The sequence below is a fragment of the Sinohyriopsis cumingii genome, chromosome 10 (genome assembly GCF_028554795.1).
Source record: "Sinohyriopsis cumingii isolate HCF-2022 chromosome 10, ASM2855479v2, whole genome shotgun sequence".
NCBI lineage: Eukaryota > Metazoa > Mollusca > Bivalvia > Unionida > Unionidae > Sinohyriopsis > Sinohyriopsis cumingii.
Genome location: NC_142970.1, coordinates 89,825,884 through 89,848,263, shown reverse-complemented (window position 1 = coordinate 89,848,263; position 22,380 = coordinate 89,825,884). Strand labels below are relative to the sequence as shown.

The window sequence follows — 22,380 nt, the reverse complement described above, 5'->3', positions numbered from 1 at the left end:
AATTTCATTCCTCCTATATTCAATATGTGTCTGTTATGTTGACAATACAAAGTTGCAAATATCAAACACATTATTTAAATCTTAAGGCCAACAGGATACATTAGTGTATTCTCTATTTTGTCAATAGAATGTTTCATTGTACCCACTAGTTTGTCAATATAATGCTTCATTGTACTGACTAGATTGTCAACAGAATGTTTCATTGTATCCACCATTTTGTCAATTGAATGCATTATTTTACCCACATGTTTGTCAACATAATATCGCAATGTATCTACTATACATTTCAACATAATGCTTCATTGTACCCACTAATCTGTCAATATCTGTCAATATAATACTTCACGGTACCAACTAATTTGTCAACATAATGCATTATAGTACCAAATAGTCTGTCAACAGAATGCTCCATGTATCCACTAGTTTCTCATCATAACGCGTCTTTGTACATGTTGTTTGTCAACAGGATGCAGTATTGTAATAACTAGCTTGTCAAAGAAAAATATTTTGCCATATAAGTAAAAAAATTATTTTCATAAAAAATGAAGGGAACAGCAAATGCGCTCCGTCTTTTAATTTGTTTCTACGTGGCTTGTACATCTCTGGACAAATATTTAAAACCATTGTGCAAATTATGTTGAAAAGTCCATTTTCCAAGTTAATGACCACCTAATCATGCATGATTCGAGTCCTCCCAACCGAATAATTAGTCTGACATTGACGACAAATTCAAGATGTTCTAATCACAAATATAATATAAACGCAATTCACAGATGTAAGTTTTGTTAATTGAAGATTATGATGCAAGAACACACACACACACACACACACACACACACACTTTGTTATATAGAAATAGATGATTTCGTCCCCGTTCAGTTTAGTTTACCGAGTGACTGCATGACATCTAGTTTATAAAAACAGTGTCTGAAGGAAAAGCGGAGTTCGCAAAGCAAACGATTAAATAATGAACGCAATAATGTACTTTGAATTTGTTAAAATAACCATGTGCTTATCTTGAATTGATTATGACGATATGATAATGTTTTGGAGCGCTTACAGTCATTGACTTTTCCTTAGTACAGACAAAGCTCTTAGGTACTTTGACAAGTTTAGCGTCTACTAGTTTAACGCACACTATTCAGACGGTCTAAACCGGCACTATAATTCCGTAGTACCGTATGGAATCTGAAGGCCTCACGTAATATTGTAATGGTCAATCAATAAACGAAGTTTAAATGAAATGGGGCACTTGCGATTTTATTAAAAATATGGACACCCACAAAGCGAAATGCTTAACTAGAATCATAAAGAGTGGATAAGAAATTAAAACCAAGATAAAGAAGGAAGCTTTCTTAAGATGTCTGCTCAACGATACCCAAATGATTTCTTGAATCTTCTTAAAGGTTCTGACTGGGACTTGAAACGAATCTCATCAGACGCAAACCTAGGTTTGGGAGAGGAATTGATATTGCGCGGAAAATTAAAAACTTAGCAAGAAACACGTACAATAATAGTTCCTTACAAGCGAATATGCGTAATATCCAAAGTGCAAATAAAATATTTTAATCGAATCACGTGGTTCTATGTAAATAAGTATAGTTACCGTATATGCTCCAAGCTCAGACAACGGAAAAGTAAAAGCTCGTGAGATCTGGAAAGTGCACATATTATTGAAAATAAGCACGATAAATCTAACAGTACAATAGGTATGCTATAATTCAACCAATACGCTAGGTACACACTAATTCAAGCAAGAAACTAGGTACGCTATAATTCAAACAATACACTAGGTGCGCTATAATTTAAAAAATACACTAGGTACATTATAAATGATACCATACTAGGTACGCTTTAATCCAAACAATACACTAGATACACACTAATTCAAGCAAGAAACTAGGTACGCTATAATTCAAAACAATACACTAGGTGCGCTATAATTTAAAAAATACACTAGGTACATTATAAATGATACCATACTAGGTACGCTTTAATCCAAACAATACACTAGGCAATAACTAGGTACGCTGCATAAGTAGTTTAATGGTTATAACGAAAGTATTGATCAAGGCAACTATAGTAATCTAGATAATCAGGAAACGGACTTGAACGACGAGGTGAACATAATGAATTCACCTATAAAAACAGGAAACCATGAAATGTATTACAAATTTTAAAACTTAAAGATAAAGCTTCTAAGGACGTTATATTTAATGAATATTTGTACAAACACGTCAAACATGCTCATTATTCAGTTTAATACTGAGACAATCCTTGTCACGGAATGGCGGTCTTGAAATGTAGTAATAGTATTATACAAGCATAGCAGAGATCACACCAGACCCTACAATTACTAGCCAATTTATATCCTTGGCGGTAGCCGCGGTGGCTCAAAAATCAGTGTGCCGAACTCACGACAGAAAGGGTCAAGGTTCGAATAGTGCCATCGTACCAGCCTGAATCACCAACAATAATGTATCAAGGCACCTTACTTCAATTGCATCGGCACTCTTGTGTTGATGTGCCTTATATCACCAAACCTCTCGACGAAATTGTCTCCATTGTTTCTGAATGACCGTGAATATTTTCTGCTAGAGAATGATAGTGGGCGAATTTCAAGAGGAACAGAAGTGCTGACTCTGAAATAATCTTGACACTATTAATTTTACTATTTGTTGATGACACTGTAATATTAAGGATTCATGCAGATACCTAGTTACTGTTTTCCCAAAATCAGCGAGTTTTTAAATGTAGAAATAACAACATTGAACCGCCTAATAAAGCCTTGCATATACTCTGTAGAGGAATAAACAATCTCCAAATTCCAATCTATTCATAGCTACATCTGTTCGATCACAAACTGTTTTACCTTTGTCAATACATGAAGTGATAAAGCTTATTGAAAATGTTCACTTTGAATTCCTACGATATATAACAAAACTTGCAATTAACACACCATTTACTCTTTTGTATTCAGAATAGGGATGGAAAATAATTGCCATTTATATTTTATGTCCAAAGATTGTATTTTCGATCTCAATACTAAAAGCAAACGGCCACAAATTGTCCTGAAACATATACAATATCGTGCTGAGGTATGTACATTCCTGCTTTATTTATAAATCCTTTGAAAGATCATGAATATTTTGTTTTCATTTGGACGAATTGGTCTATTCTACTAAACATCAATACATAACCCTCAATCAAGCGTTGCAAGATCTTTAACTGCTTGATTTATACAGGAATGGATTAGAAACTACAACGAAAGTTATGACCTATCATTTATTCGTACGATATATAAACGTTAAGGAGTGCTTGATAGTTTTAATAAAAAAATGCCGAGTTTCGTTTTAGTAAAATAATTATACAACGAGTGGTATATCAAAGATACAGTATACATAATGCACATTTCTTTTATTGATATCACATACAAATGCAAATTGTTGCTCTTTGAACACAGTTGTGATTGATTACGGGTATCTTTGTATTGACCGAGTGAATGAATTATTCACATCCCAGCCCAGTGTGTCCTATACAAAATGTAGCTATGTGCCTTCTCTGGTTACCCACAATCACGTTTGCAATTTGCTAAGTAGATTGTTTTCTTTTTTTCTTTGTTTTTGATCTTCTACTTTTATTCATATTGATTAAATAAATATGAGACACACTTATGATTTAGACATTAAAAGTTATTGTAATGAAGAAGATAGAGCATTACCAACACATGGTTAGCCTTTTGAACAATGAACGATCAACGATCAGCAATTCACATACCGGTGGATGGAAATTAGTGTGAAATAGGTTAGAAACTAGCTCAAAAAAGGAACCAACAAGATGTAATTAAAATACGTTAATGTATTTGCTGTTGATCTAAGTCAATATTCTGCTTTATTTAATATAACTAGCGACCACAAAATTGTTTTATTATATATCTCTCTCTGTGATCGGTTTGACGTTTTGTTGATCATTCGTAAGTCCAGAGACATCGTCGCATGTCACAGCTGAAAATACTCTACTCTCGTCTTTTCATTGATTTTCAGAGGGGGGAGGGGGACAACAGTTGTATAAGCGTGGATTGCAACGTATTTTAATGACATATCACAGTTCACAACTCGACAGTTTAAACTGATCGTTACGTTACTGTGTTATTGAACGTAAATAAAAATTAAGATCCGTAGAGACAAAGAAGCAAAATTGAGTGTTGATGAATGGCAGGGAATTGTGTATACGAAACATGGAGATGACGTAACTGAAAAGTAAGAATTAGCTTTTGAGTTTCTAGCTGCTTATGATTCGTATATACACATAATCTAGGTGATGGGTTGTTTCCAGGTGGCTAAAGAAAACGAATGAGATATAGTGTCGGGATACATCTCGGTCGTCAGGCCAATTCGTGTTCGTACGACATATCAAACGAATCCTTCCCAACGAATTGAGAATAGAACTAAGCTCACCCCACCCCACCCTTTTCACTCCCTCAAACTATTTTGATTTTATCTTTTCGTTGTAACTGAAGTTTTTAAGAAACTATTGCGATTTTTAGAAGTTCGATTCGTTGCACCCAATATGATATAGGTCAGAGGGAAAAACCTAGAGATTTACACTCTGTGATAGGGAATTACCGATTGAACATCGGTAATGAGCGTTAGATGAATCACGTAGGATGGCTGTTGTAATGCACCAATGCTTACAGAGGGAAATTCAGCTTCAAAGAATAGTACAGTGGCTCGAGTAAATGCATCCCGTTTGGCTGCATCTTGCCGATATATCCATGGAAATGAGCCTATAAAACTGTATCAAGTACAAAAACTCAGACTAGCTGCACCTTGACGCAGTAACTCGACCATAAACACTGAATCACGCGTGGCTGATCTATGTATCCATAAGCATACAATTATCGTGATATACGCAAAGTATCAATGAAGTTCACCAACACCTTCAAGACTAACTGTAATATATAAATTTGTATCCTACTAGAATGTATAAAGCCAAAACGTTGAAAGTGCGCGACATGTTGAGTTGACAGGATTATGTAGCATGGTGCATCCAGTTGTAAGATGAAAAGAAGAGGCATAACTCTCATCAACATTTCTAGAGGTCATTGATTTGTCAATATGCACTTCCAGCGGTTAGACAAAAAAGGGGCATAACTCTCAACATCACTTCTGGAGATGAGATATTTCATAATATGCATATTGTCAGCTATTAACTATTGCGATTCACAACTGTCCTTCCAAAACTGAGGCATGCTGCGGTCATGTGACTCTATCACATATTGCAGCCATTAAAAAAGAACAATAACTCATCCATTAAAAAAGAACGATAACTCTAATAAATATCTCCAGAGAGCAGTGAATAGTTGATATGCGAATAGTCAATAACAGATAGATGCACAGCTTGAAATGAGGTAATTTAGCTAATTAGTTAATTAAGTAATGCAGCGGTATATCTATATTTTTAACATTTTCAAACGCGATCTCGCACTATCTTGCCAAGTAAGTCTACATTTGTTGACGGGACTATAACCTATTCTCTTTCAGGGCCTACAATTTTAAACCCATCAATTATTACCCAGAAATGTGATATTAAGCAGCATGGCATGTAAGGAAAATAAATTAATGATAGGTAGATGACAAAGCGAAATGGTATGCTTATCCTCGTGGTATTTACAAAACTTAAACTGAGAAGAGTCAGGTATGTGACAATGATGAAATATAAGGATACCCATCTTGTACTATAAAAAACGTAATCTGAGACTAGTCAGTGTATAATACAGAGAAAATGTGATGATAATCATCGTGTAGTGCGAATACGCGTAAACTGAGATCAGTCGTATGTATAATAGAGACGAAATGTTGGAAATTATCAACAGGTACAGTGATCATGCAGGATGTATTGCAGGTGTTCACATTATTTAGTACGGAATACGGTGCAGACTTGTGACGGGTTCTGTCTTTTATCTACGTCCTAAAAATACATAAATCATCTCGTCAGACATATAAAAGAGAGTTTCATCTGTACTAATTCAGTACTAATTTCATGCACGCTCGTTTAAAATTTAACTTAAAATCTTATGATTTAAAAAAATAAGAAAAGAATCAAGAGAGGAGCAGAGAAAAGTAAAGTAACATTAAACGTTTCAGCAGCAACCTGTGCATGAATTTGTTCCTAACACATATAGACTATTCATACAAGTGTTAGGAAATCGACTAAAAATGCACTGCACAGATGAATACAACTTAAATATAAATGAACTATATTATAGACTGAAAAATGTATGTGGTATTAATTTGCGTTCGTCTCCGATGGGTTTATTGGGAGTTATAAGCGCAAATAATTTTATTTTTCTTAAAATTGTAAGTCTTGTTTATAGGTTTCTGATGTAAACCTTTTCCTTCAACAAAGTACACTATTCATTGAAATACCTAACCTTCCCATTAAATTTTTAATATTACTCTTCTATCAGCACACTACACTATTTACTAAAATATCTCACCTTTCCGTTTGATAGTAACAGTACTCTTTCATCAACACAGTACACTATTTACTGAAATATCTAACCTTCCCGTTTGATTTTAACAGTACTCTTCCATCAACACGGTACACTATTTACTGAAATATATAACCTTCCCATTTGATTTGAACAGTACTCTTGTATCAGCAAAGTACACTTTTTATTGAAATATCTAACCCTCCAATTTGATTTTTAACAGTATTCTTCCACCAGCATTGTACTCTATTCACTGAAATATATAACATTCCCGTTTGACTTTTAACAGTACTCTTCCTCCAATACGGTACACTATTCACTGAAATATCTGACCTTCAGATTTGATCTTTAACTGTACTCTTCCACCAGCAAAGCACACTGTTCACTGAAATATCTAACATTCCCATATGATTTTTTAACAGTACCTTCCTTCAACATGGTACACTATTCACAGAAATAGAAAACCTCCCCCATTTGATTTTGAAAAGTACTCTTACATCAACACAGTACACTATCTACTGGAATATCTAACATTCCCATTTGATTTTTAACAGTACTCTTCCATCAATACAATATACTATTTCTGAAACATATAATTTTGCTGTTTGATTTTAAGCAGTATCCTTCTTTCATCACAGTTTTCCATTCCCTTGATACGACCGCACAGCTGGAGAAGTTTGCAAAGTACTAGTCCCATAAACTGAAGGTCACTACAAAAACCTGTCACCTTGATCTCCTTTGCAAAGTACTGGTCCCACAGACCATCACTACAAAAACCTGTTCTTATGGTGAAATCTTCACATATTACTAAGGCCGCACATGAGTCTGAGATTATTTGGTTATAATAAATGCAAAGAATATAGCACAGGGGCAATTTTGTGAAACGTAGCGTTGTAGTGATTGGAGGCGATTGTGCAATGGGGCTATTTTGCGAAAAATTGGGACGGGTTTGTCGAGGGCGAGTTTTCAGTGGGGCTTTTGTAACCATTTCCGTGATTTTACCATCCTTATCGTTTCAAAATGCAAGCCAAAGCATAAAAAACACTGACTTTGTTCAATCATTCTGAGATTCATTTAAATTATCACAACTTTTAAATAATATATTTTGAGCAATAGTTCACATATTAAAGTCCTAATGTTTGGAATTCTTTTGAAAACAAATTAAATTTTGAATCAACTATGAAGTCTTTAGGAAGTAATTAGTTCATCATTTCTTAATTTAAATAAATTCTGCATTAATTAATCAAGTTTTTTTTCTGTTGTCAAACATGTTTGATGCAAATTAATGTCGTTATTTTATATTTCATATATAATGTAGCCGTGACTGAAAAGTTAAATAAAAAGAGTTCAGATCCCATGAGAAACATATACAGAAACAAAAACGATAGAAGATTTTCTTGCACATTATTAAATTTAAGCCAAGCACGTTCTCTTTAATTACACAAAATAAGCAGCACTGTTTAAATTTATATGCAAAAGTTGAAGAATTACTGGGGTATAAATACAAGTGACTTACTCTGTTCTCTGTTCTCTGTTGCTGTTTTGAGGCTTCTCCTTTTTAACCTTGCGAAAATCTCTCAAGCACGGAGATAAAATATTAATGCACTTTGTTAATATGCACAGGCTTGCTCAAGAAAACATATCTTCCTGCGTACACATTACTGTCATTACAGACGATTTGCATCGAAGCAACATCAACCCACACATTGACCAGATCCTACTTGTGCGGAGAGCAATTATACAAAAAGCGCCCTAACCGACAAATAGGAACTGTGCACCAATCACCAATCACATTCACGGCATTGAATTTCTCTGTGGTAGCAGCGAAATCAGCGTCTGTAAGAAATCACTATTTTAGAGAGTCGAAATGCGTTTCATGTGAGGGAGAGCATTTCCTACATGAGTATTTCTTTGGTAGGGCAATGGGACGAATATATAATGCGACATATGGTGAGAGTAGAGTTTGATGTCGTGCAGACGTGTCCGAATTTCCATGATAGTATCAACGAATAGACCTAAACAAGTAGTTATTTGATATATTGCGAAATTTTTAAGGTTCATCTGAAAAAGTTTGATACTAACAAAATGAATTGGTGTTTGTTGCGAGGAAGGTGGCAGTTTGTTTGCGAGGAAGGTGGCAGTTTGTTTGCGAGGAAGGTGGCATTTTGTTTGCGAGGAAGGTGGCAGTTTGTCTGCGGGGCTAAATACGAACTTCCAGATTACGTTGCATCATATCCACAAATGTAAGAAAAACAGACACCATACACATAATATATGACATAATATGAAACAGACACCATACACATACATATATGACACAATATGAGCATACACCATACACATACATCTATGACACAATATGAAACAAACACCATACACATACATATATGACACACTATGAAACAGACACCATACACATACATATATGACACAATATGAAACAAACACCATGCACATACATATATGAAACAATATGAAACAGAGACCATACACATACATATATGGCACAATATGAACCAGACACCAAACATATACATATATGACACAATATGAAACAGAGACCATACACATACATATGACATAATATGAACCAGACACCATACACATACATATATGACACAATATGAAAGAGACACCATACACATACATATATGACACAATATGAAATAGAGACCATACACATACATATATGACACAATATGAAACAGACACCAAACACATACATATATGACACAATATGAAACAAACACCATACACATAGATATATGACACAATATGAAACAAACACCATACACATACATATATGACACAATATGAAACAAACACCATACACATACATATATGACACAATATGAACATACACCATACACATACATATATGACTACCCTATGAAACAAACACCATACACATACATATATGACATAATATGAAACAGAGACCATACACATACATATATGACACAATATGAAACAGACGCCATACACATACATATATGACACAATATGAAACAAACACCATACACTTACGTATATGACACAATATGAAACAAACACCATAGACATACATATATGACACAATATGAAACAGACACCATACACATACATATATGATACAATATGAAACAAACACCATACACATACGTATATGACACAATATGAAACAAACACCATAGACATACATATATGACACAATATGAAACAGACACCATACACATACATATATGATACAATATGAAACAAACACCATACACATACATATATGACACAATATGAAACAGACTGGAAAGTCTAGTGCATTGCTGAAGTCTATCCAAATGCGGACCATTCTACATATAATTGGAGAGAGACCGAGACAAAGACAAAGATACACACAGAGAGAGACAGACAGAGAGTGACAGAGACAGAGAGAGAAACACAGAGAGAGAGAGACATAGAGAGATGAAATACACAAATATGGTGTAAAAAAATGTTTGCTTTTGAGGGGTTTAGCGCCATTTTCAGTACATGATAGCCTATTCAAAGCGGCCAATAAATGTGGTGGAGGAAGGACCAGGAAAACCCTCTGGAAATCCACCAACCCACGCAAGGTAATGACAGGTTTTTGCATATACCGACATTGGCCTAGCCTAGGCTGGAACACGCGCGGACAGAGCTGCGATGCGAATGATCAGTACATGCAATCGTGGGAAGGGGGAAAGATTATACCTAAAATTGATAAATATGCTACATTCTAATAGGTCATAGAGTCACAAATAAACATTATTGATATCAGAAAATTTTTATCATATATGTTATTCAGCAATATTATTCAGCAATAACAATAGAAAGGAACACCACCTAAATTGTCATATATACACTGAGATCTGTTCCAACGGTTACTTTTACTTTCGTACCCCGCCCCTCGCCCAATCGGTACATTCAATATATAAATTATACTTATATAAAAGTCACCAGCTTTCAGAAGACAGTGGCCTGGCGTCGTCCAGCCATTTAGTAGTTTCTCCCAGTTTTAACCAGTCATGGAACGTATCATCAGTGACAGATATGTGCATATAAATTAAACTTGTGTTACCCTTGGAAGACATTGCTTAGATGAAAGAATGGCATACGAGTTAACCTGTAAACAAGTTTTGTTGTTTTTGGTTTGTTTTAGTTTTCTTTTGTTTGTACTTTCTGTGCGTAGGTCACCCGCTCGATGTAACTCAAACGTGTCAATATGTCAAATTCGAAAGTAAGGCGGTTTTCATCATTCAATAAAAAGGGTAGAGACAATTTTTTTGTTGGATGGTAGAAAAACAACATTGTTTGCATAATTTCAGCAGGAATTAGGTCGCCTTTTGTGATATCTGATAAAAAGTTGATATGTGCGGTGAAATATGAGTTCATCCCACTGCAGTACATTCAGGGTAATTGAATTTTGGCACATGTTGTCTGTATAGGTAAGCAAAAGGTTTATTCATGTGTTAATAACAACAGCCACATGAAGCTTTTCTTGTCATTCCCTATTCATCACAGGCCCTCACATAAATCAGCTGTACTTTGATATCTGCAACATGAACATCTGAAATTATTGTTCGTCAAGCTGTACAAACTATCAGGCTTTTTTTTTATTTGTTCATCAGTAAATATTTAATTTTGTCGGATAGATAAAAGTGAACAAGATACAGCAATTTCACGTGGAAATTACTCTGGAGAGGACAACATGTGCATGCATATAGCCAATAATACTAGTAGTTGTTACATGGTATTTGTTAAAAGAAAAATATATTTGAAAAGTGAACCTGCTTGCAGAGGTCACCTGTGTGCCAAGGTGAGATTGTGCTTTCCCATGGTTAGCCCCTTTTGACAGGTTTAACTGTTATAACGAATGTGCCCATTAGTTTATGCTAAATAAGCATTTGTGCTGTAAAATTAAAAGGGATAGCTATGATGCAGTCCCATTCTTATCGTATCTTTACTGGTCATTATGTAGTGAACACCTCTTACGTAACTTACTCTTATTCAGTGGTACTAAGCAACGTTAGTGTGCGTCTAGTTGCTAATTGCATTGCCAACACATTTAAACGATTTTGCAGATATATTATTTTATTATATGTCATAAGCTGCTGATCTATTTTGGGTGGAATCAATTTAAATCAGCATACGGTGTATGTTGTTGTAGGGTTTAACGCCATGTGTCAGCACACGATAGGCTATGCATGGCGGCCAATACTAATGGTGGAGGAAGAACCCGGGAAAACCCCGGAAAGAACCACCAACCCACGAGAAGCTACTGGCAAGCTTTCTCACATACCAACATTGGCTGAATCCGAGAATCGAACCCACGCAGATAGATGTGAGATGGCCGTGATCCGTAACGGATAGCGCTTTAGACCACGCGGCCACTCTGGGCCCCAGCATACGGTGAATAATATTTGCCATATAATCTTTCTTATTTGAACATGCGTCAGATCTAACCAATTAGTTGAGATCTAACCAGTCAGCTGAGATATAATCTTTCAGTTGAGATTTAACAATTCAGTTAAGATCTAATCAAACGGTTGAAATCGAACCAATTAGTTGAGATCTAACCAATCAATTGAGATCTAATCAGTGAGTTGAGATCTAACCAATCAGTTGAGATCAAACTAATCAGTTCACGCCATATGTGATCCTACTAGACTGAGATGATCACAACCATTATAAAGAAAATGTTCGATGCAAAGTAAATTCATGAAACAAACCAATGCTTACAAAGTGTACTGCCTTTGCTTTTATATGTCTGTAAATTGTACTAGCTTTCCTTTCACTTGTCTGCCGTGTGTAATAACTTAGCTTTCACTTGTCTGCAGTGTTTAATAACGTAGCTTTCACTTGTCTGCAGTGTGTAATAACTTAACATTCACTGGTCTGCCAAGTTTACTAGCTTTGCTTTATTTATCTGTAAATTGCATTAACTTAGCCTTCAATTGTCTGTGCTGATAGTGTATTATTGACACAGCCTTGTTTTTTCAATTAAGGAGACGCGGTCGAAATAAGCAAAATTATTAGTACTAACAAACCAGTTTAAAGATAGCACAGATATAAATAATATATACAATATATAATTTACATTTTCTTGCCTTTTTCCGAAAATGAATAGTAAAATATCCACGTATTACATAATAACTTGCAACAATACATTTTAAATCATTCTTTGTATGTCTAAACTTAGAACCAAAGCTGTACACAAATAATATATATAGTTCTTATTACAATTGTCAGATGTGAATTATGTGCCAGAATATCAATTAATATTAATTTGTTTGCATTTTCCTGTTTTTTGTTTGTCTACTTATCTAGTAATATTTGCCGTTGACTAGAACAACGCTTCTGGCATTAGGCTATTATTTTGGAATGTCTAGATATATAGGCATTCTAAATACTTGAGTTTCTACCCTAACCTTCAAAAATAGACTGTCGCTGAGAGTTGTTTGAAAATATTTGGACATGCACGTGTCACTTTTCAAGTTAAGCTTCCAAGAAGTTGGTGCCGCAGAGGCTGATTCGTTCATATTATGCCATATTTAGAATGGTAGGGGTGAATTCTACATCGTCGGACCAATTTTTAAGATAATGATGTAGTGAAACAGTGTTAACATTTATTTTAAACAAGATAAGATAAGCATATTACATACAAATAGGCACATAATATATGTCGTTAGAGGACTTGACTGGATAACCAAAATTGGAAAGATCGTCTACTACAAGCCCATTAATCACGATTATATTGTTAACATTACCCCAACAAAGTGGTCCATCATCTCAAAAAGGTAGTCTATTACCTCAAAAAGGTAGTCCATTACCTCAAAAAGGTAGTCCATTACCTCAACAGAGTAGCCCATTTCCATGCATAAAATGTATGATGTTTGCTAATAGCACAGAAAACACCTACAAAAACCAATAACATTGGTCATTATTTTGCATACAACCGCCTTATAATTTAGGCACCAACAAATACTAACAAGAAATAAAGCGTATAAAGACATAAATTAGTTGTAACTCTCCTTTTTGTACGTCGAATCCTCGATAATTAAATCAGTATCCATTCTATTGGTTCTATACTTATATTGGTTGAATACCAGGGCCCGTCAACGTGGAATGAATTGCCCACTGAACTTAGACACAAAGACACATTGATCACATTCAAGAGTGCTCTCAAAACTCACTTATTTCGACTGCAAGAACAAACTTAAAGACCTAATAATGTTTCCTACCTTAAATATTCTCAGCATGTTTTTTTTTTTACTTCTATGTTTTATAATTTCATCGTGTTTGTGTTTGTAAGCATATAATTATATATGTTTTTTATCTTATAGGTGCTGTCTAATATTGTAAAGCGCTTAGAGCTTCTAAAGATTAGGCGCTATACAAAGTCCTCATTATTATTATTATTATTATTATTATTACTTTGCACGCTGATGCCGATAATATCTTTTCAAATTAATATCCTGCGTAAGATGACAGCACATTTGCAAATCACGTACTTCACATCCTGATACTTTGAAATCTTATATCCTTGATTAGTAAGTTTTTCTCAGAAGAAAAAAAAGTCATGTGATGGTACTGGTTTCTGCCCATATGACGGCACTACTTTTTGTCATATAATTATCAAATTATTGTACGATATTAAACATTACCATGAAATTATAGACATGCTAGATCGCACCATTAACCCATGAAAAAAGCTGGATTCACGGTTGTGTACAAAACTCAGAGATTATAAACCATTGTCGTGGATATGTAATGAAATATCACGCTGAGTGATGTGAGCTCGAATATGTCCACTGTTAACACCTTTATAGTGGAAAAGATTTCATTACATCTCCACGACAATGTTTTATAATCGTGATATTTCATTACATCTCCACGAAAATGTTTTATAATCGTGATATTTCATTACATCTCCACGACAATGTTTTATAATCGTGATATTTCATTACATCTCCACGAAAATGTTTTATAATCGTGATATTTCATTACATCTCCACGACAATGTTTTATAATCGTGATATTTCATTACATCTCCACGACAATGTTTTATAATCGTGATATTTCATTACATCTCCACGACAATGTTTTATAATCGTGATATTTCATTACATCTCCACGACAATGTTTTATAATCGTGATATTTCATTACATCTCCACGACAATGTTTTATAATCGTGATATTTCATTACATCTCCACGACAATGTTTTATAATCGTGATATTTCATTACATCTCCACGACAATGTTTTATAATCGTGATATTTCATTACATCTTCACGACAATGTTTTATAATTGTGATATTTCATTACATCTTCACGACAATGTTTTATAATCGTGATATTTCATTACATCTTCACGACAATGTTTTATAATTGTAATATTTCATTACATCTCCACGACAATGTTTTGTAATCGTGATATTTCATTACATCTTCACGACAATGTTTTATAATCGTAATATTTCATTACATCTTCACGACAATGTTTTATAATCGTGATATTTCATTACATCTTCACGACAATGTTTTATAATTGTAATATTTCATTACATCTCCACGACAATGTTTTATAATCGTAATCGTTGAGATGTAATGAAATATCACGCTGAGTGATGTGACCTGGAACATGTCCACCTCTCACACCCTTATCCTTAAAAGAATTTCAGTTGTCAGAGGCATTTATAAACAAACTGTAACAAGTAGACGAGAATAAATTTTTCGCATAGCAGATATTGTGTAAGAGGTTTTCTAAATATATATTATTATCTCCAACTTTCCGTGTTTTCGCTTAACACAGTAATAACAAGCGAAATTACAACAATACATACAAATACCGTCCACCATATGTATTCACAAATACAGTCCACCATATTTATTCATACATTCAGTACCCTATATGTAGTCACAAATACAGTACCTGTCAGGAAGAATAATTTGTATTGTTTGCAAAACGATTTTTCTGAAGTTATAAAATGAATTCTTAGTATAAAGTTTTGAAATGACGTCATAATATAATGTTTTGAAATGAAGTAATATAAAGGTTTGAAATGAAGTCGTAATACGAGGTTTTGAAATCAAGTTCTAATATAAGGACTTGGAATGAAGTCGTAATATAAGGTTTTGAAATCAAGTCGTAATATAAGGTTTTGAAATCATGTCGTAGTATACGATATTGAAATCATATAGTAGTATATGGTTTTCAAATCAAGTCGTAGTATCTTTATCGAAATCAGGTCGTGATATAAGGTTTTGAAATCAAGTCGTAATATGTTTCAAAATCATGCCGTAGTATAAGGTTTTGGTATCAAGTCGTACTATAAGGTTTGAAATCAAGTTGTAGCATGAGGTTTGAAATCAAGTCATAGTATTAGGTTTTGAAATCATGTCGTAGTATAAGGTTTTGAAATCGTGTCGTAATATGTAGTTTTGAAATCAAGTCGTAGTATACCGTTTTGAATTCAAGTCGTAGTATACGGTTTTTAAACTTAATCGTCTTTACACTTTTTAATGATGGGATAAATGTTTGGCAAGCAAAGACCTGTCAGACCACAACTGCTACATACAATCATTCTTCGATATGCAATTGTGTCGTCTAATATCAGACGTCTCATTTACTATATAAACTTATCTCTATATCAATAGTGAGATGACATGATCTACATGTCCAACACAGTGGAAGTATTTAATGAAACTGTGAGAGCAAAGGGAATAGAGCCCTAACGTTACTGTGCAGATAAGATAAAATAAATAGCGATTGCTGATGGAACATTCTAGTTTTTATATTATTAAAACAATATCTTAATATCGAAACACGTGTTTAATATACGTAACGTACAGATCATTCCATTCGACAGCGCAAGATTCAATTTTCCCAATATTTATTAATTAAGAAATACTTATATTTAAAATAGTAGCTTTTGGATAAATGAAGTAGTTTCTTTTTCCAGATTAATTGGGCCACTAGATAATTTTCATTTCTACTATATAGATGATCAATTGCATAATTTGCTTCCAAAATTTCTTAAAAATGCACAAAAGTCTTTAATTTCTGAAATGATCAAAATTGTTTTATCTTACGAATGAGCTATACACCGATTATTTATTGAATCATTTAATTATAATGTAGATGAAAGGTAACACTTATATGGAACTAATATGAAGCGGATCTAGCATGTATGTAGAGTCAATGTGTACACGGATTTAAGGTGTATGTAGAGTCAATGTGTACACGGATTTAAGGTGTATGTAGAGTCAAGGTGTACACGGATTTAAGGTGTATGTAGAGTCAATGTGTACACGGATTTAAGGTGTATGTAGAGTCAATGTGTATACGGATTTAAGGTGTATGTAGAGTCAATGTGTACACGGATTTAAGGTGTATGTAGAGTCAATGTGTACACGGATTTAAGGTGCATGTAGAGTCAATGTGTATACGAATCTATTGTCTATGTATGAGTCAATGTTATAAGTTTAAAAAACATGTTATCTTGTAAACATGTGGAACCTTTTAGAATGAAATTTCCCATTAGGTAAGTCTTTTTGAGAAAATGCTAAATGTGACCTGAGGGCATGTAGAAGGCTATAGTATTTTGTTTATCTAGAAATTATTTATTCGTGCTGGATCTGAGCAGAACCAGGTGTATTCTTGATGTGTCCAGTATTACATTGGGCTGGAATTTATTTATTCAAATTTTTTAATTCAAGGTATTCTTCTCTGGAAATATAAAGTGATAAAAAATAACACTCTTGGAAAAAGAGACTTGGATTTACTGTAAAATTCAAATAAGGATATAATGTTGGATTGTATTATTGTGATTCAGAAAGAAAGGCTGAGGGCATATCACTACAACACAGACCATCGCAGGCCCATCGACACTTCAATCATTCGATTTATTTTGGAACACCGTTAAGGTGTATTTAGAATTTTAATTATTAGGACTTGTGTTAGAAATTCTAGAATTGTTTGGAATTTAATTCGCAAAACCGTAAATTCTTGCATTTATTATACTTTGTATTCTAGGGAAATACATGATTTGCTGAAGTTTTACAAAACTTGCTGGATTTGATTATTTTCTATCATATAGTTTAAAACCATATTTTGGTAATAATATCGATTTCATGTGTATGTAGAGCGAATGTGGATATGGATTATGTTTTATGAGAAATGAATGTGATGCATAGATAATACGTATGTAGAGTCAACGTTAAGACCCTAATTTGAGGCGCCATCAATCAAGAGGTCGAGAAAATCAAGAGGGCGTGGTCAATATTGTTGATGTTGTTGTTGATGTTGTTGTTGTAGAGTTTAACACCGTTTTTCAGCATACAATATGCTATACATGGCGGCCGTTATAAATGGTGGAAGAAAAACCAGGGAAAACCCGGGAATGAACCACCGACCCTCGAGAAGCTACTGGCAAGCTTTCTGACATATCCACATCGGCAAAGCCCGAGACTGGAACCCACGCAGACAGAGGTGAAATGGCAATGATCCGTAACGGTGAGCGCTTTAGACCACTCGGCCACTCGGAGCCCCCATGGTCAGAGGAGGGAAACGAAAAGGAGCGCCAGAAGAGAAATAACCGGACTTCCGACACCAAAATCCCAAGCGGATAAGGAAGAGTTTCGCCAGATAGGTCATAAAGACTGGATCCAAGAGTAGGAAGGCTAAGGGAAGACGGCCCATGACCCAGCTTTTAAGCTCGTTTCTCCTCCAATGCATCGTGGAACAAATATGACCGATGCAGGAGGTGCGGACAGTGCATAGGGAGATAAGTAACATAAGACACACGGCACATTTCATGGTCACCCTGATCAGTAGAAAAGAGAGATACAAATCCGCTGCCAAAAATGTGACCGTGTATGTCTTTTGCATGTCTATGTCTTCCTCCACAAAATATAAACTTAAAACCCCTATACCACTTCTCCCCAGACAGTACATATGAGAAGGTATAACATTGGGTCTACAAACGCTTACTACCCTTTTGTGAAAGTATAGTAAGTTTGTGAGTATGTATGTACATAAGCACAACTACTCTTTTGGGGATAGTTGGGTTATGTGTTTGGACCTAATCGCAAAGTGCTATATAGTAGAGGGTGTATTTTGATATTAATTAAAAAGCAATAGTTGGATTGTATATGTGCTTATTGAATTGTATATGTGCTTGTTGGATTGTTTATGTGCTTGTTGGATTGTATAGGTGCATGTTGGATTGTAAGTATGTGTGTTGGATTGCAGTATAAATTTTTGAAGCATTAGCATTCCTATTAGGCGCAAAAACCGTTTCAGTTTCATTCTTAAACCCATGAATTTACATGGACATGACATGTGGTACTCAAATCTACGACGTAGTGTCAATTTCCCATTTGAGGCTATACAATTTCGACCCTTTGAAGCTATAAGCCTCATAATGCCATTCTAACGTTAAACATATCGACATTTTAGCATAGGGTTTCCCATTTGAGTTAGAAGTGACATTTCTATCTAAAGTTATGGGCAAATGTTACTTCTCGTTTGAGGCTTATGAGCCACATACAACTACTGTCGTATAATCGCAGTGAAGGATTTAGTAAAGGAGTGCTTTTCATATTCAGTAACAGGTACCGGATGTAAAACCGAATGGACAGTCCCTGTCTAAACAATACTTTAGTAACCTAAAAACATAGCAAGATATAATATTTTAGTAGCCTTTAAAAGTATTTCATTTATCTGAACTGCTTTCATTAAAATCAGGATCAAAGTGTTGCTGTGAATTTATATATTTAAAAATATAATCTAAAACATAACGTGGTAAATGATCATACTGTATTTTTGTACATGAGATGGACTTAGTATTAGAAGCTTTAATGCTCTGGCATCTTTTCTTACTAAGATGGGATGTTTGCAGAATCATCATTAGTATATTGTTGGTAGCAAGAGTATCACTAACAACAATAAACTGACATTTGACATTGCCTAAAGAACACGCACACAGAAACCTACTGTTCCTCAGCATATATACTTTTCCATCCTGATGAGTGGCCCATATCTCTCTCTCTCTCTCTCTCTCTCTCTCTCTCTTCTCTCTCTCTCTCTCTCTCTCTCTCTCTCTCCATCTCTCTCTCTCTCCCTCTTCATAACTTTAACAATCTGTCTATATTTCACATCATATAATACGCAGTGCCAAATTATAGTTTTCTCAAACCAATACTTCGTTATCTAAGTTAATATGCCTATCTCATATTTGCATATTACATATGTGTCATAACACTTAGAAATATTTTGATTGGCTAGCTGTGCTTATTAACTTAACTGTTATGCATATGAGAAGAGAACTACTGTAATCAAAAGAAAGTTGTGAAATGGTCGAAATGCTCACGTTTCTGACAAACAAAAACTAGGCACAGGAAAAATCATACCTAGTAAGAGTAGTAGAACCCGGCTTATGGTAAGCTATATAAATGCCCATCGGCGGCCGCAGAATAATTTTCGGGGATGGGGCACATGTAATAGTCAGCTATTACGTTTTACGGATGTAGACCAAACACGGTTAAAATTGAAATGGGGGAGCCCACCCACATTTGCCCTTATGTGCGGGTGCCCATGAAAATGCCCGAATGTTACTATGTAACCCTCCTCAAGCAATCTGATAGAATATGCACAAGGGATTGTAGCAAACTGACATAAGTTTTTATATCGCCATGCATACACATCCTTAAACCATTCGATCAACTAATCATTGGTTCAAATGTCAACCAACACGTGTAGAGAAATTAGTCTTTATCGTCAAAAGAAAGGACAAAAGAACAGGATTCTCTGTAGATAGTTGCAAATACCTTGTGCAAACAGTCTAAGTAGTTTAGCTAATCTGATGATGCAAATAACAGACCAGGGCAACGTCCAAGAACCTACCCAGCGTCATGTCCATTATATCGTCATCTGTTTTTAAATGTCCTCATTATTTCCATACCGGATCATGTTGCATCCATAATGTACACATGTTTATGTAAAGCTGTGCTAAACACGTTACCAACAATAATAACGCAGTTATAAAAAAAACGTCTGCATATAATTGTTGGTGGAAACATATATGGTGATTTTTATATCCGTATTCACACACACACAACACAGACACGCCCACATACACACATACGTACACACACGCACACACAAGCAGGCCCGACCGTAGGACAAGGCGAACGAAGCATTTGGCCCCGAATGCTGCCTTTATGCCACGTATATCCTAGGGCCGGGGCAGCATAAAAGAGACGCATTCCAAGTAGGAAGACCGTAAAACGTAACTTGATGCTCGAACACACTCTAACCTTTTAATGAAACAGAAAGCACTGATAAATGACTTCACAGTAGGGTTGGAATTGTTTTTGTTGGAATGGGGTTTAACGCCATTTTTCAGCACAGGATAGGCTATACATGGCGGCCAGTGTTAATGGTGAAGGAAATACCCGGAAAAACTCTAGGAAGAACCACAGACCCACGGGAAGCTATCGGCAAGCTTTCTCACATACCCACATTAGCCGAGCCCGAGACTCGAACCCAAGCAGAGAGAGGTTATATGGCAGTGAACCATACCGGTGAGCGCTTTAGACTACTCGGCCACTCGGGGCCCCTCACAATATGGTAAAAATGTACTGCTTTTGTAAATGAACAGATAATGATATCTCCTTTTGATGCACTAGAATTAAACCAGCTATCTGGTTTATGATCTTAACGTAGAGATTTTAAAAGGGATTATTTTACAACGCAATGTCATGACCTAGCAGATAAATTCGAACCTCATGCTGCTTATCAAGAAATATAATGATTGTGCGAGTATTTTTTATAAGTGTATATTTACCTGTAAATCTAGTTTTCAATTCGCATCGACTATATTCTGTCCATGTTGACCTTTGTCTAATATTTGCATTCTTTTAAAATAAATACTCACAATGAACAAACTTGTGAATTAACCCATTTGAAAAGACTTAGTAATTAACCTAAAGAGATTTGTGAATTAATACATTTGAACAGACTTGTGAATTAACCCGTTAAGATAGACGTGTAAATTAAGCTATTTGAATAGACTTGTGAAATAAGCCATTTGAATAAACTTGTGAGCTAACAGATTTGCGAATTAATACATTTTAATACAGTTGTGAATAAACCCATTTTAATAGAATTTGGAACTAACCCATTCTAATAGATATTTCAATTAACCAGTTCGAAATGCTCTTTTCAGAATAGCACGCAAAGGTGGTTATTCTCTGTTACGTGTATAGGCTAGTTAAACACTCTTTATTGTTCCGATCTTGAAGCGATCGAAGATAGAAAGACCATGTTGGAGATTGTTTGCCTATGGAAATTAACCGATACGTGGGCCTACATATCGCAAAAATAAAGCATTGACCAATCAAATATTTCATATAGACAATAGAATGAAGGGAAAATGTAGCGATAGATAATATGAATTAAAGCATGTGCAATGTTTAAAGTAAATGATGAACATAATTATTTTTTTGTTTCGATTACTTTCCTTCCCGTAATGTCGAGACGATTAATAATACAAACCTTACTTTAGAATCAATGACACGGGATAGCGTCCTCCTCTTAGATGTAAACAGTAATTCATATACAGTAATAAATAAACATAATAAATAAACAGTAATAAAAAAGCAATAATAAATGAAAAGTAATATACAAGCAGTTATAAATAATAAATTCATAAACAGTAATACATAAGCAGTAATGCATAAACAGTAATATATAAACAATAATACATAAACAGATAATTCATAAACAGTAATATATAGCCAGTAATGCATAAACAGTAAGACATAAATATAAAACATAAACAGTGAGACATAAATAATTGATCATTTAGACTTCTCCTAACCAGTCTT

The 22,380-nt window shown here is 34.7% G+C and overlaps 1 protein-coding gene across 2 annotated transcripts in view; it reads right to left on the bottom strand.

Moving 5' to 3' along the window:
- LOC149790565 (annetocin receptor-like) overlaps window positions 1–22,380 on the bottom strand; it is a 119,806-nt gene that overhangs the window by 42,600 nt on the left and 54,826 nt on the right. Inside the window, exon 1 of one of the 2 annotated variants that reach the window (XM_089972633.1) lies at window positions 8,010–8,214. The exons of the other annotated variant lie outside the window; for it this stretch is intronic. The gene's annotated coding sequence lies outside the window, so the exon portion shown is untranslated. Of the gene's footprint in view, window positions 1–8,009; window positions 8,215–22,380 lie in introns of those variants that run through there. 2 annotated transcript variants of the gene reach the window in all.